Raw genomic sequence first — 15,299 nt, forward strand, 5'->3', positions numbered from 1 at the left:
ATCATACAGTACACATAAGTCACATTACAACCTGGTCACCAATACCCCCAGGTAGTGCCAGTAAAGTGGCAACATCATGTCACTACAAATTTTGATAGATGTTTATCACAAAGAACATTGTCAAATGCCAGCTAAGCTACCTAACTGACACCTATAATACCATGAATGAAGTATACCAATCTCATTGACCATACCATTACAAGGTGACTTTGCCACATTATACAGGTTCCCTACCCACAACAAAATGGTCAAGCACCAATGAAGCAATCGTTTAGGAAAGTGAAATTGATCAAGACTGATCATGAACACACACTCAACACATACAAATACTTTTAACATAATGTCCTGTAAGAGGCTATGACACATGTTGGAAAGTAAAGGCAAGCAAGCCTGATGTAGACAAGCCAAACCTACTTCATTTTATATACTTATAAACATGCACAAAGGACCTATTCAAACCTGTAAGATCTCAAATTGCAAATACATTACTACTTAAGGTAAAGGAGTCAGAACACGTCACACACACATGCACCAATAATGATGTGTCATGGATTGAAATTAATTGTGGACTAAGTTATCTAGGTCTTTGGTCTTCAGACAACTAACATAGTCTGTCAAATAAGGGGAAAGTTGCCTCTGACCTGCATCCCCCACACTACCACAGGAAGTTAATCAGAGTGTAACAGAAATATGGACAACTAATCTGTGCTGCAAGAAGACAATCAGACCTATCTCATCATGCAATTAGTCTGTCTTTGACCCACTGACTGATTGGGTACATCACTACACACACATCAGACTTGCCAAGCCTTAGAGCTGTCTGTGGAGTAATGTGTGGGCCATAGCACAGGTGTTGCTAACATGACAGGTACACAAAGCATGATGCAAGCCCCAAGCCCAGCTACACTTACATCACTACTCACATGTGTATGTTAACTACCACACCAGCACCACATAGATATCCGTGCCAGCATTAGTCTCCCAAACAGCCAGGACTCATTTGCCACATCCTTCATAGCAAATGCAAGTATACATGATAATTTGCAATGTGATTCTTCCATGAACCTTTCATATGGTATATGATGTTGCTATCATTGCCCATGTGTAATGCCTACAACAGTGTGTCCAAGGACAATGCTGTGTGTACACTTTCCACTCACAGAACATTAGCAAGGTTGTAACATTCCTAGCTTCTGGTATCAACATGTGTATGCCCTTAGGTATGCTGGAACACATCAGTGGTATCCACTATGCATGTTGTATACTCTTATGAGGCATCACAAATGTCTATGTACATCCCTCACTTACCAAGGGGTAGTACCTTGTAACAGGTGTGAAGATGTTAACCATGTAGGTCATGTGACATGTCAGATGGACATCATAGCTTCACATGCTGCTGTCACTTCTCAGAAAGCATTAGTAAAAGAGTGATAAATAGTATATGTCTGCCCTATGTTGCAAATAAAGAGGAATATTGAGACATTGCAGAGGACAGAGTACAATGAACTACACACATTATCACCATTACATTGGGAGGAATTACCTGTTGGTGGGTATCTACAATCACCAAAGTACAACATGCAGTATACCGGGACACATATGACAGTCATATGTGCCCCTTTGTATGCAGTTGTAGAGAGGGAACAACATATTTGAGTAACGTGCCTCTAAATACATTTGTATGTGCACACCTGTGTGCCATATATGGCTATGGTACATCAGTGGGTACACAGGAAATATTTGACACTTTGCAGTTACCACATTGTCTGAGTCAACATCCAGTTCTCTCACTTAGTCACCTGGTAAAGGGTCAAACATGACTTAGGTCTGTATTTACCCCCTTGGGACTGCTGTGACTGCTGTCTGCCTTCAGACGCCCATCTATTTCAGGGTAGGCCATTGCCAAAATGTGGGCCTTTTGGGGGGGTCAGTGTCCATCGGGCACCCCGTCCTTGTTGGGAGGACATCCCCAGCTGGGCCTCTGCGGTCTTCCAGTCCCAGCATCTCATGTCTTCCCACCTCTTCCAACAGTGGGCGCTCTGCAGACTGTCATTAACATCCCCTACACTGATAGATGAGCATATGCCTCTGAATACATTTGTATTTGCACACCTGTGTAGGGTACAAACAGGCAGACAACCTGCACCTCCAGCACCAGCTGTTATGTCATCACATATGAACAGACAGCAAACACTTTAGCAAAGGTGCAATATCAGGAGGAGTCTGGTATACCAACTCCACTAACCCTGTGCAAGTTAAATGGTGGGTCAGGGAACATACATCATACATTCTTCACAAGGTCTAAGGACTAACAATCCGTCACCAAATGTCAGTACATGACCAGGTACTCATTCATTTCTATCACAACTTTGGCACCCTACAGACATTAGCACACATTCAGAAACGTTGCCTATCAGTCATAGTTTAGTTTAACAAGGTATATTTGGGCTAAGAAAATATTTGTGCACATAGTGCACTTACCTGCTCCTCTGGTGCACCATAGAGCTGTTCATACAGGGGTAGGACCTCCTCCACCAGCTTCTCCAGCTCTTCGGGTGAGAAGGCAGGGGCCCCATCACCTGTAGGACATGGCATGATTGCTCCCAGAGGCAGTACCCAGCAGATCAAGTTGTGGAGGTCCTCCTGGCAGCAGTATCAGGAGTCAAGTGAGAGATATATTATGAAATGGCAGTCACGTCTGCCACGTAGGACACCTTTACCGACCGCAGACATCTCCATTGGCCCAAGACTGCCAAAGGCAGCAATGGGTTCCAATGGCAACTCCCACCGCTGTAGTATCTGCCTACCGCCATGATGACTTCCGCCGGCAGACATAGGTTGCTTCCTAATGTCCAGTATAGTAGGTCAGCCAGCATTTTAAGGTCCTTAGATGTTTGGAAAAGTCCTAATAAAGATGCGTCATGAGGTCACAAACATATCTACGTCACAGTATTCAGTGCTGCCTGCGTGCAACCATGTATTTAACATCCGATTAAATATTTATGTTGTGAGATACATGATATGTGAGTCATGTATCATTAGTGAAATGCTCTGTACCCTCATGGCAATTGGCTAGATGGTATTAGTGTCTATCATGTGTGAAACATATGAATGTCATTATTACAGGGCCTTTCAGTGACACACGTATCCATTTACTAGTCATAATCGAGGTAAGGAGATGACACTGCAGCAATAGGCCTTCATTTACCTGAGTATGTCTTGTGTACCATGTTTAACTATGTCATACAACATGTCCAGGCATCATGTGTGACATTGTGCATTCACACTTACAATGGACACAATGACTGATCGACATACCTTCTTGTATTTCTTCAACTAGTTACCCTGGAATGAGAAGGGTCAGTACCTCCTGTGTACCGTCCACTAGCAGACCTGCAGACCATGGAGGATTGACATGTCATCCAGATCTACCGCCTGGATAGGCAGACAATCATGTATCTCTGTCGTCAGTTTGCCTGCCATTCGTCATCCAAATATCATACCACCCATTGTACAGGTTATGTTAGTGCTGCCCTAACTGCAGGCAGGTCCCAGCCTATGCTCAGTCTGGTCTTGAAGGATGTACTCTCTGCATTGTTGAAACACCTTGACAGCTACATCAGATTTCCACAATGTGAGGATTTGGCCCATGTGAAGGCAGATTTTTATGTTTTGGCACACATCCCACATATGGTGGGAGCCATTGATGGAACGCATGTAGTCTTGGTTCCCTCAAGTGGCAATTAACAGGTGTATCGTAACAGGAAAAACTTCCACTCCATAAATGTTCAAGTAGTCTGTTTAGCGGACCTCTACATTTCCCAAGTATGTGCAAAGTACACAGGTTCAGTTCATGAAGCCTTCATCATGCGAAACAGCAATATCCCACAGCTGATGACACAACAGTACAGAGAGGGCCTGGCTGGTTGGTAAGTCATATATGTTATAAGTGTGAGTATCTGTTATCTCCTGCCAAATGTAAGGATGTCCAATATTAATCCCTGCACACATGTAACGGTTACTGATAGGAGATCCAGGCTACCCAAACCATTCCTGGTTGATGACAGCAGTGAGGCCAACTACACCAGGAGACGTTTGCTCCAGTGAGACCCATGGAAGGACAAGGCATGTCGTAGAGTGGACTTTCGGGCTCCTAAAGGACAGATTTTGTTGTATTGACAAGTCAGGTGGAGCCCTCCTCCACTCACGGCCAAAGTCTGCAAAATTGTTGCCTGCTGCATGCTCCACAACCTCGCCCTGAGACGTCAGATCCCATATATTACGGATGAGGGAGAAACAGCAGTTCCAGCAGATGAGAATGCAGAATTGCCAAGTGAGGATGACAGTGATGAGGATGAAGGTGGAGACAGCCGTGAAGATCTCATACATCAGTACTTCAGCTGACTGTAGGTTTGTGTTGTTCTGTGTAATACTTCACTCAGTGGGTATTTAGGGGCTTAGAGATGTTTTTGAAGGGTTTTAGTAGGGCCATCAGACATCTCATTAGTTGCTTAGCAATACATAGTCCAGGTGTGCTTGCAAAATTGTAAATGAATCTGTGCTATCCTGATGATCTAATTTGTTATTGTTTGTCACACTGGATAGTCAGTGTGACAACTGTATTTGGAACATGTCTTTATGTTCTTCTTTATCATCACCTGCCTATATCTTTTGTATTACATTTTTACTTTGCAGATTTCTTCACGGGGTCACCCTCGTGCTCAAATCTGAATTGTGTCACAGGCTGGTGGGATCTGCAGGTACTGTATGGCATCATATTGGCGGTGTCAGAGTTCCATGCCCAGACTGTCAGGACAGTGGGATGGTAGTGTACTGTTCCACACAATAGACCTGTGTGCCATGTTGTCTGAGTCCAATGCTGTCATATGTGTGGCCTTGTATCTCTGACATGTCATCCTGTGTATTCCATCACTTTAACCTTCTCATTGCTTGTTCATGATACTATTAGTTAGAAATGGGGTCTCTGGTTAGCAGTCAGTTTGCACTCTGTCTAAGCAGGCACCCTCACTATTGTCAGGGCAGTGGAGATACACACTTAGATAACCCATGCTTACCCCTTTGGTAGCTTGGCACAAGCAGTCAGGCTTATCTCAAAGGCAATGTGTAAAGTAATTGTACCAACACACACAGTAATACAGTGAAGACACTACGAAATGGACACCACACCAGTTTGGGAAAATAGGTAATATTTATCTAAATCAAACAAGACCAAAACAACAAAAATCCAACATACACAAGTCAAGATATTCATTTTCAAAAGAATAAGAGTCTTACTCCATAGAAAACAATGGAAACGTTGATTTTACACAAAGTACCTGGTTTGCGCAAAAAATAAAGCTGCAAGGGCGAGCGTGCGTCAGAAAAGTCTACGATGTGTCGATTCCTTACTCGCAAGTGAGGCCGTGTGTCATTTCTTCTCCAGTCGGGTAGGCGATGTGTCATTTTTCTCCCTCGCAAGACAGCGATGTGTCGATTTCCGGATAGGGCACCTCGGTTCTGCACCGGTTCACGAAGACTTTGACGCCCAGCGACGATGCGCGAGTAATACGGTCGTACTGTTAGAAAACCACGCTGCATGGGGTTTGTGTCGTTATCAGCAGCCGCAAGCAGATGTTGCGTTGTTTCTTCAGCTGTGATGTGTTGATCTTCCAGCCGTGATGCAGGTGAAGCACTGATTTCAGCCGCGAAGTGGGTGGTGTGTTTTTTTATCAGCCGCGCTGCTAATGATGCATAGAAAATTCCCCCACGGTGTTCTGTGCGTGGATTTCAGTCCTTGTTCTGCCAACTTCACCTTTCAAGGGCCCTGGGTCTGTATATGGCACCACTTGGCAGGGCAAGAGTCTCGGAAGAGAGTCCAGGTGCTGGCAGAGGAAGTCTTTGATGGCCCTGAGACTTCAAAACAGGAGGCAAGCTCAGTTCAAGCCCTCAGAGATTCTTTTCAAGCAGGAATGCACAACGATGTCCAGTCTTTGTCTCCTTTCACAGGCAGAGGCAGCAACTGCAGGACATCCCAACAAAGCACATTCACAGGCAGGGGCAGTATTTCTCCTCAGCTCTACTCCTTAGCAGAGGTTCGCCTTGGTTCCAGAAGTTATCTAAAGTCTGGGGTTTTGGGTCCACTACCTATGCCTCTTTCTGCCTTTGAAGTAGGCAAACTTCAAAGGAAAGTCTCTGTTGTTCACAAGATCCTGCCCCAGACACATACCAGGGGGTTGGAGACTGCACTGGCTGAGGGTAGGCACAGTCCATTTAGGTGTAAGTGACCACTCCTCCCTCCACTCTAGCCCACATGGCTCATCAGGATATGCAGGCTACTAACATGGGTGGCACAACCAGTGCTGCAGGCCCACTAGCAGCATTTAATTTACTGGTCCTGGGCACCTCTAGTGCACTTTACTAGGGAATTACTATTCAATCAAATATGCCAATCATGAAAAAGCCAATTACACATACACATTACACTGGTCAGCAGTGGTAAAGTGCCAAGAGTAACAAAAACAGCAAAAGCAGAGTCCAGCACACAGTCAACAACCTGGGAAGCAGAGGCAAAAAGTTAGGGGAGACCACACCAAGGATGCCAGGTCTAACACTATTTAGCTTGTATGTAGCTGTCACTGTTGTTTCCTCATTGCAGGCCACTGTGCATGTGTGTCAAGACTGACATAGGTGAGTTGCATGCCTATGATGACCATGGTAAGTTTAAGGTTCCATGACTGGGGACAGTTCTACTGACCTCTGTCAGTAAGGTGGGGGATAGTTATTTGGGAGGCATGATATGGGAACATGTAGGAAGTTGGCTCTGTATATACTATCTCAAAGGAGAGCACCCCAGTGAGATTTGTTTACTTTTCTGGTTGCACAAGCTCTCTCAAAAGCTGTGAACCACTTGGTGATATCATCACCTTGTTCATATTTTGTTACAATCCCTTTGGGGATTTTTAGGATGTTAGTATTCTCTCTGACCCTATTTATGTTACTGCCACCATTGATCGGAGCTAAACCCATCTCTTGTCTTCCCTCTCTATGGCTAGGAGCTCTCTCTCCAAAGCCAACCCTTTGGCCATCCTGGCTAACAGGAGGTTATCTTCATTGAGGCTGCCCTCAATGCTTCCAGAGTTACTGGTCTCCCTTGTAGAAGAACCAGTATTTCTGACTAACACTTGTGGAGTCAGGGTTTGAGGGACCCTGGTCCCCCTAATTAGGACAGGAGGGAGGGTATAATCCTCCTGTTCACTAATTTCTTCCTCTGTAGTGTTATCCTCAGAGGGGTGGTCCTTTGCAAACTTTGCCAAAATCTCCTTGAGCTTAACTTTGGTAGGGTTGGACCCAGTTTTTATATTTTTTAGCTTACAGAGAGTCCTTAACTCTGACATCCCTAGATGCAGGTAAGGGGTGAGGTTGACTTCCACCATCATCTCATCTGTGCTAGACTTTATTTCTCTAAAAGTTGGGATAACTTGTTAAGACTCTAAAAACTACTTCTAGAACGTAAATCCAAACTTTTACAAACTTTTAAACTCTAAAAGAAATGCTAACAGGGACTTACCCAATGCCCTAGCAGGACTTTTAAAAATTTAGAAAAATAGCTAAAATTTCTAAAATAAGTTTCTAATGACAATTTTGGGAATTTTAGTTGTGTGATCAGGTATTGGCTGAGTAGTCCAGCAAATGCAAAGTCTTAGACCCCACCGCTGATCCACCAATGTAGGAAGTTGGCTCTGTATATACTATCTCAAAGTAAGGGATAGTGTGCACAGAGTCCAAGGGTTCCCCTTAAGAGGTAAGATAGTGGCAAAATTAGATCATTCTAATGCTCTATTTTGTGGTAGTGTGGTCAAGCAGTAGGCTTATCAGAGGGTAGTGTTAAGCATTTGTTGCACACACACAGGCAATAAATGAGGAACACACATTCAAAGCCTTAACTCCAGGCCAATAGTTTTTATATAGAAAAATATATTTTCTTAATTTACTTTTAGAACCACAAGTTCAAGATTTGAAGTAAATACATAAAATGCAAGGTACTCACACAGGTAAGTTAGGAACTTTGGATTAGAGCAATAACATATACAGTTTTTGTTAAAATGGCAATGAGCTATTTTAAAAGTAAACAGTGCAAAAATCAACAGTTCCTGGGGGAGGTAAGTATTGGTTAGATTGTAAGCTAAGTAAGACACTTACAAGTCTCAGTCCCTGGGCATAGGCAGCCCACTGTTGGGGGTTCAAGGCAACCCCAGAGTTACCACACCAGCAGCTCAGGGCCGGTCAGGTGCAGAGGTCAAAGAGATGCCAAAAACAAATAGGTGCCTATGGAGAACAGGGGTACTCCGGTTCCAGTCTGCCAGCAGGTAAGTACCTGTGTCCTCGGGGGCAGACCAGGGGGGTTTTGTAGAGTACTGGGGGGGACACAAGTAGGCACACAAAACACACCCTCATCGGCACAGGGGCGGCCGGGTGCAGTGTGCAAAGCAGGCGTCTGGTTTTGTATTGGTTTCAATGGAGGGACACTCTAGCGGTGCAGGCAGGGCACAGGGGGGCTTCTCGGGCCAGCCACCACCTGGGCTAGGCAGAGGGTCGCCTGGGGGTCACTCCTGCACTGAAGTTCAGTTCCTTCTGGTCCTGGGGACTGTGGGTGCAGTGCTTGATCCAGGCGTCGGGTCCCTTGTTACAGGCAGTCGCGGTCAGGGGGAGCCTCTGGATTCTCTCTGCAGGCGTCGCTGTGGGGGTTCAGGGGGGTCATCTCGGGCTACTCACGGGGTCACAGCTGCCGGGGATTCCTCCCTGTGGTGTTGGTTCTCTGGATCTCGAGCTGGGGTCGTTGGGTGCAGAGTATGAAGTCTTACGCTTCCGGAAGGAAGAGTGAGGTCTTTGAAGTTTGTAGAAAAGTTGCAAGTTTGTTGCTGGTTGTTGAGCAGAGCCGCGGCTCATGGGAGTTTCTTGGTCCTGGGGTTCAGGACAGTCCTCTGAGGCTTCAGAGGTCGATGGTCCCTGTTGGATGCGTTGCTGGTTGCAGGTTTTCGAGTCAGGAGACAGGCCAGTAGGGCTGGGGCCAAAGCAGTTGTCGTCTTCCGTCGTCTCTGCAGGCTTGTAGGTCAGCAGTCCTTCTTTTTAGTTCAGGTTGCAGGAATCTGATTTCCTGGGTTCTGGGGTGCCCCTAAATACTAAATTTGGGGGGGTGTTTAGGTCTGGGAGGGCAGTAGCCAATCGCTACTGTCCTGGAGGGTGGCTACACCCTCTTTGTGCCTCCTCCCGGTGAGGAGGGGGGGGGCACATCCCTAATCCTATGGGGGAATCCTCCAAAACTAAGATGGAGGATTTCTAAAGGCAGTGGTCACCTCACCTCAGGACACTGACCTGACTGGTGGGTGACTTCTCCTTGTTTTTCTAATTATCTCCTCCAGCTTTGCCGCCAAAAGTGAGGACAGTGGCCGGAGGGGTGGGCACCTCCACTAGCTGGGATACCCTGTGGCGCTGTAACAAAAGGTGTTACCGTTCCTGCAAGGGGAGGTGAGACGCACCTCCACCCAGTGAAGGCTTTGTTCCTTGCCACAGAGTGACAAAGGCACCCTCCCCAAGTGGCCAGCAACTTGTCCGGTTGTGGCAGGCTGGCAGAAACTGATCAACCCCACACTAGAAGTCGGATTGGTATTCAGGGGGCATCTCTAAAATGCCCTCTGTGTGTATTTTACAATAAATTCCACACTGGCATCAGTGTGCATTTATTGTGCTGAGAAGTTTGATACCAAACTTCCCAGATTTCAGTGTAACCATTATGGAACTGTGGAGTTCGTGTATGACAAAATCCCATTTACCATATACTCTTATGGCTGCCCTGCACTTACAATGTCTAAGGTTTTGCTTAGACACTGTAGGGGCATAGTGCTCATGCACATATGCCCTCAAGGGTGACTTACCTAGGCCACAGGCAATGTGAGGTTGGCATGGCACTCTGAAGGGAGTGCCATGTCGACTTAGTCATTTTCTCCCCACCAGCACACACAAACTGTGAGGCATTGTGCATGTGCTGAGTATTGGGTCCCCAGGGTGGCATAAGACATGAGGCAGCCCTTAGAGACCTTCCCTGGCATCAGAGCTCTTGGTACCACTGGTACTAGTTACAAGGGACTTATCTGAGTGCCTGGGCTGTGCCAATTGTGGAAGCAAAGGTACAGTTTAGGGAAAGAACACTGGTGCTGGGGCCTGGTTAGCAGTGTCCCAGCACACTTTCAATCATAACTTAGCATCAGCAAAGGCAAAAAGTCCAGGGCTAACCATGCAAAGAAGGCATTTCCTTACAGAATATGATAAGGCTTTAGACGATGAAACATTAAATCAATCTGTTTGTCTATTTGGACATCCAAACACTAACAGGTCCCTAACTTCAGTAGTCTGTGATGTTCTTGTTACTTATACCTATACAGAAGCATTACATTGTGTGGCTGTAGTGTCCTGTGTAATATTTGGCATGTTGTCAACCTATGTGCTGGCAGGTGCACTAAATGGAAAAGGGAGTGTGCCCGGTTGTACAATTTACATGACCCAGATTCAACTGTACATGTGAGTTGGGACCTTAGAGAATGGGAACCTATGTAAATATCATGTGTATACAACATTTTTCACAGTTTACTTTTACATATAGCAAAAAAACAACCCTCAACCAAAGTATGCGGTTTAGTTGTGTTTATTTACATGTGCACAAGTAGGTGAAAGGAAAGGGATGACATCATTAGTGCAAACAGTGAAGGGTTGAGTCATGGTGGGTGTAATCATCAGGGTAGCTGCTGCAACATTTGGAGTCTCAAGTCCTGTTTCCTTGTGCCTTTGGAAAATGGAAAGTAGTGGTAAAACTGTCAACAGGGTGTATCAGTCATTTACAAGGGGAACCAAAGTGTAGAGGATCACTTCCTGGCAGTGGTTGTGGTATTGGAATCTGCTCCTCTTGGATGTTTAGGTGCATATCAACATTTGCGGGGGATTATTCAGCTACAGAGGTAGGGGTGTCTGAGGCATGTTCCTCCCCTTGAAGAGCCTCCATTCTACTGGCTGCTTCAGATACAGAGGTGCCTGATGTAACATGGCCAATAGAAGGGGTATGCTGTGGTGGCAATTACCTACTCAGAGTGGTGTTAATGTCTCTCAGCACCCCGTTAGGGAGGCCATTTAGGCATTGTGGGCCTCCCACTTTTGCATGACTTGACTTCCTGGTGGTTGTCCCTCTGCATCTGCTTGATCTTCCCCATCATGGCAAGTACCTGGCCCATCACGTCTTTGGTCTGTTGGTAGGCTCCCAAGACTTAGGCGATGGTGTCCTGGCTAGTTGTATCCCTTGCAGTCTCAATCCGCTGGCCAGCTGCATCCCTCCCCCACCCCTAACCCAGGTGCCTGTGCCCTTGGCACAGTTTGCCCACTCCCACTGAGGCCAGGTCCTTCATTGTCTGGGTTCTCTAGAGATGACTCCCGTACTTACACTGGGGGCACATGATAGTATCAACTGTCCTTGAAACACAGGTTTGGGGGCAAATGGTTGCCTGGGATGTCGAAACAACATGGCTGGGAGGAGTAGTTGCGGACACGGTGAGGCGGACAGGTGTAGACTGACTAGGTATCACAGATGGGCCCGAGTCGTTCTCATTGTCCTCACATCCAGGGGTATTGTCCTCACTGATGGCTTCATCCAGGGGGGAGGTGGCTGTCTCAGGTGTCCTCTCCATGCTCACAATGGGTAGGTGACCTGTTGGAGAAGTGGAACAGACAGTTAGATTGTCATGCAACATGTGGTATCATACTTTGACAGGTGGATATGCTTTGAACCATGTACTAGAAGGCTTAACTGGACCTTCTGATATGACAGTGACACCTGCTTGCAAATCAGGGGTACAGCTATATGGGATAAAGGGACTTCCTATGTCATACACCTTGATCTAGGCTATCAGATTAGCTTGGCAGTTGGAGGCCTGTAGATAGATGCATGTCTTTGCAGCTGTGTAGCTTGATGTTGTTCATGGTACCTCCCAGTTAGCAGTAGTTAAGTACTGAGTTACCAGACAGCTGCAGAAAGTAAAGTGGACACTGACTCTGACTCTAAAAATGTGGGTCATTCAGGTGGGTTGAGTGCATTGTGTAGTTGACATGCAGGGCTATTTTCACTGAAGTACACTGTTCTGGTTTTCTTAATGGTAGAACAGTGCCTGCTGGGAGTTGTAGTGCTGTCAGTCCCTGTACTACCTATGCCATACAAAGTCACTAAGCCCCCTGGTGAGATTATTTGACATGTGGTATGGCAGGGAGGGGTATTTGGACAGTTGGACACAGGGGTGGTGGGTGTGTTGGCTGGTAAGATATCAAAAGATAATCAGTGAGAATGCAAGACAGAACTTTAAGGTGACATTTGCAGTGTTGTGACTTACCCGACTCCACTCCCCCAGGTGTTCCTGTCAAGCCCTCAGGATGCAGGATGTCCAAGACCTTCTCCTTCCATGATGTGAACGTTGAGGAACGAGGTGGGGGTCCACCACCAATCTTGCGGACCGCCAGCTGGTGTCTGGCAGCCATGAACCGTACCTTCCCCCTGAGGTCGTTCCACCTCTTCCTGATGTCCTTACTTCTGCGTGGATAGCTTCCTATAGCATTCACCCTGTCAACTATGTTTTGCCACATCTCCATTTTCCTGGCAATTGAGGTTTGTTGAACTTGGGCTCCAAAAAAGTGTGGCCCAACCCTGATGATTTCATCCACCATGACCCTCAACTTATCGTATGTGACGCAGGGATGTTTTTGTGGGGACAAGGTAGTGTTGGACGACACAAAAAGATTAAAAACATTTTTTATTGGCTTTTGAGGAGTGGGTGCTGTGTTGTGAGTGGGTGATGGGTGGTGTCTGATGTGTGAAGGAAATATTGTGTGATATGTAGGATATGCAGGTGTGGGATGAATGGTATTTGGAGCGGTGAAGGGTGCCTAATCTATGGTTCTGTATTTTTAAATGGTGCTTTGTCTTCTGTGTGTGGCGTTTGGTTGCAAAGGACTGTTGTGTGTGAAGGGGTGTGATTTATAGTGCAGTTTGTAGGTGTGTCAGGTGTGTGGATGTGTGTTAGGGATGTGGAATTCAAACTATCCAATATGGTGCAGTGTATTACAGTGTAGACTGCTGACCGCTGTGGTTCCCATTGCCATTGGTTTTCTACCATGGGAGAGCCGCTATCAAGATTTGCGGGACATAATTGGTTCGGAGGATTTCTGACGGGCTGGCGGTACTGGATTTGGAACCGCCTCTTTTCCGCCCTCCAGAGTTCTGGCGGGTTTCGGCAGTCCTGCCTGTGTAACTCGTACTACGGCGATCTATATGACCCCCAACATGGTGGTCTTTTGGCGGCCGCCACCATGCTGTCTTACCATCAGACTGCCAAACTCGTAATGAGGCCCTAAATTTGGTTACAAAAATTATTCTAATGTTTTTTAATAGTCTTTTCTTGGAGTCCTTCCTCCATATTTGTACTAAAGGGAACTATTTTGTGTGTGGATGTGCTCCTTGTGAAAGGACAGACTACTGTCACTCACATGCGGTTAGCCAATGGTTGAAGTGGGCTGACCCAGTGGGCAGAAGGAAAATATAAATCACACATTATATGTATAATTTTGGTGGAATCGAAAGGTCTTGGTTATCGCCAGACCTAGAAATAACATAACAGGATTCTCTGAAATAACGGGTAATTGCCAACATCAAAAATGGAAAAACAACTCAATGCCCCACTTAGTATGGAATCTCAATGTTCCTGGGCATCAATAACCGGAAACGCCCCAGGCCAGTAGGAAACTTAAATTTCCCCATACATTAATGGCCTCAGGCTCTATTGACCATTAGTGGCCCCTCAAAACAATAAATATCAATTACTTGAGGTACTAATTAATAGGCTTTGTAATGAACAATAATGTGCCCTGAAAGTAATGATCATTAATAGCTCCTTGCAGTGATTCAGTATAGAGGCCACATTGCCACAGAGATTAAAAAACAGGAATGCCTTCCTTCAGCTTGTAAGGATTGTAAATGTACCTATGCATTTCTGAGCATTAATAGCTCTAGCAAATGTCAGTAACTTTCGTTTGCAGTAATTGCCAATGTGCCCAGTTAGCATGGAACATCTGTTTTTTCTTAGGCCCAAACATTTATCACAACACAATTACAGAACCATTCGAGCATCAAACATGAAATCAAAATGCTTCCCAAAGAGGCCACTATTTAAAGCCATCCTATACCTTCCATGCACCTCAAGTGGACTAGCCTCTTACTTGAAATAAGAAGTATACATAAACACAATTAAATGTTTCTTATATCTCTCTGCTTAACTTCATGGCATGATATACTTGTTGTTTTCTGACTGTTTCAGAGGAGTACTCCACTGTATATTTCAAGTTACTCATACACATTTTGAATACATTTACAAAATGTACAGTGATGCACTGTTAATCAGAAATTATGCATGGGTTTGTATAGTGTGAAAGTGTTAATCAGTTGTTTTTGGCAGTCTGTAACTAGTGTGATTATTCAGACTTTGGCTATCTAGAATAATGCATAGTCAACTGTAGTGGATTGCAAAAGTTACACTTACACCAAGCAGAGTAATGTGTAGACATTGCAGTTAAGCAACAAATTAAGGTTTTAACAGCTGGCTGAACATGAAATGCTTTGTAAATGTTTCAAGTTAAGTGATAATTGATGTGTTTGCTAAACAGTTTTAGACTGGAAGCTAAAGCTAAAGATTGGATGGTTTTGCCTTTTGAGATATTGTTCTTTTGAGGATAGCCTGTGCAGAGTTATTTACATCTATAAATATTTTTGGCCCTCATCAATGCTGGACATTTGCGTTCAGCATGAATGCCAGAAAGGGTAGGAGACAGAAGAAAAAGTCAAGCATGGGGAGTTTAAATAAATTTCCTTTAGCTCAACCTCTATCATGGAACTCCATCTTGTGTTTCATGTAATGGGGCAGAAGTGGCAGCATTAAAACTTGCATTGCTGCTGTTCCTATTCTTTGTATAAGGGTGCATTCAATTCTCTTAATTGTGTTTTACCTTTTTGTGTGTCCGAGGGAGGGGTGGGGGCTTACACTGCTGCCATGTGCTTTGTACCTGTCATTTGTGTTGGTGAATTTGCACTTTGCTGTTCAATGCAGTATCTGTGTTGTGTTAGCGGAGGTTGGTAGAAACATTTGACTACACATGAGCAAAAATACGTTTGGCATGGCTAGCCAATGTTTACTTTAATCTTATGTTTGTGATAGCTT

The 15,299-nt window shown here is 45.3% G+C and overlaps 1 protein-coding gene across 2 annotated transcripts in view; it reads left to right on the forward strand.

Moving 5' to 3' along the window:
* ACSM3 (acyl-CoA synthetase medium chain family member 3) overlaps nucleotides 1-15,299 on the forward strand; it is a 448,596-nt gene that overhangs the window by 33,683 nt on the left and 399,614 nt on the right. The gene's annotated exons all lie outside the window — the stretch shown is intronic.

Source organism: Pleurodeles waltl, chromosome 10 (assembly GCF_031143425.1).
Source record: "Pleurodeles waltl isolate 20211129_DDA chromosome 10, aPleWal1.hap1.20221129, whole genome shotgun sequence".
Lineage (NCBI taxonomy): Eukaryota > Metazoa > Chordata > Amphibia > Caudata > Salamandridae > Pleurodeles > Pleurodeles waltl.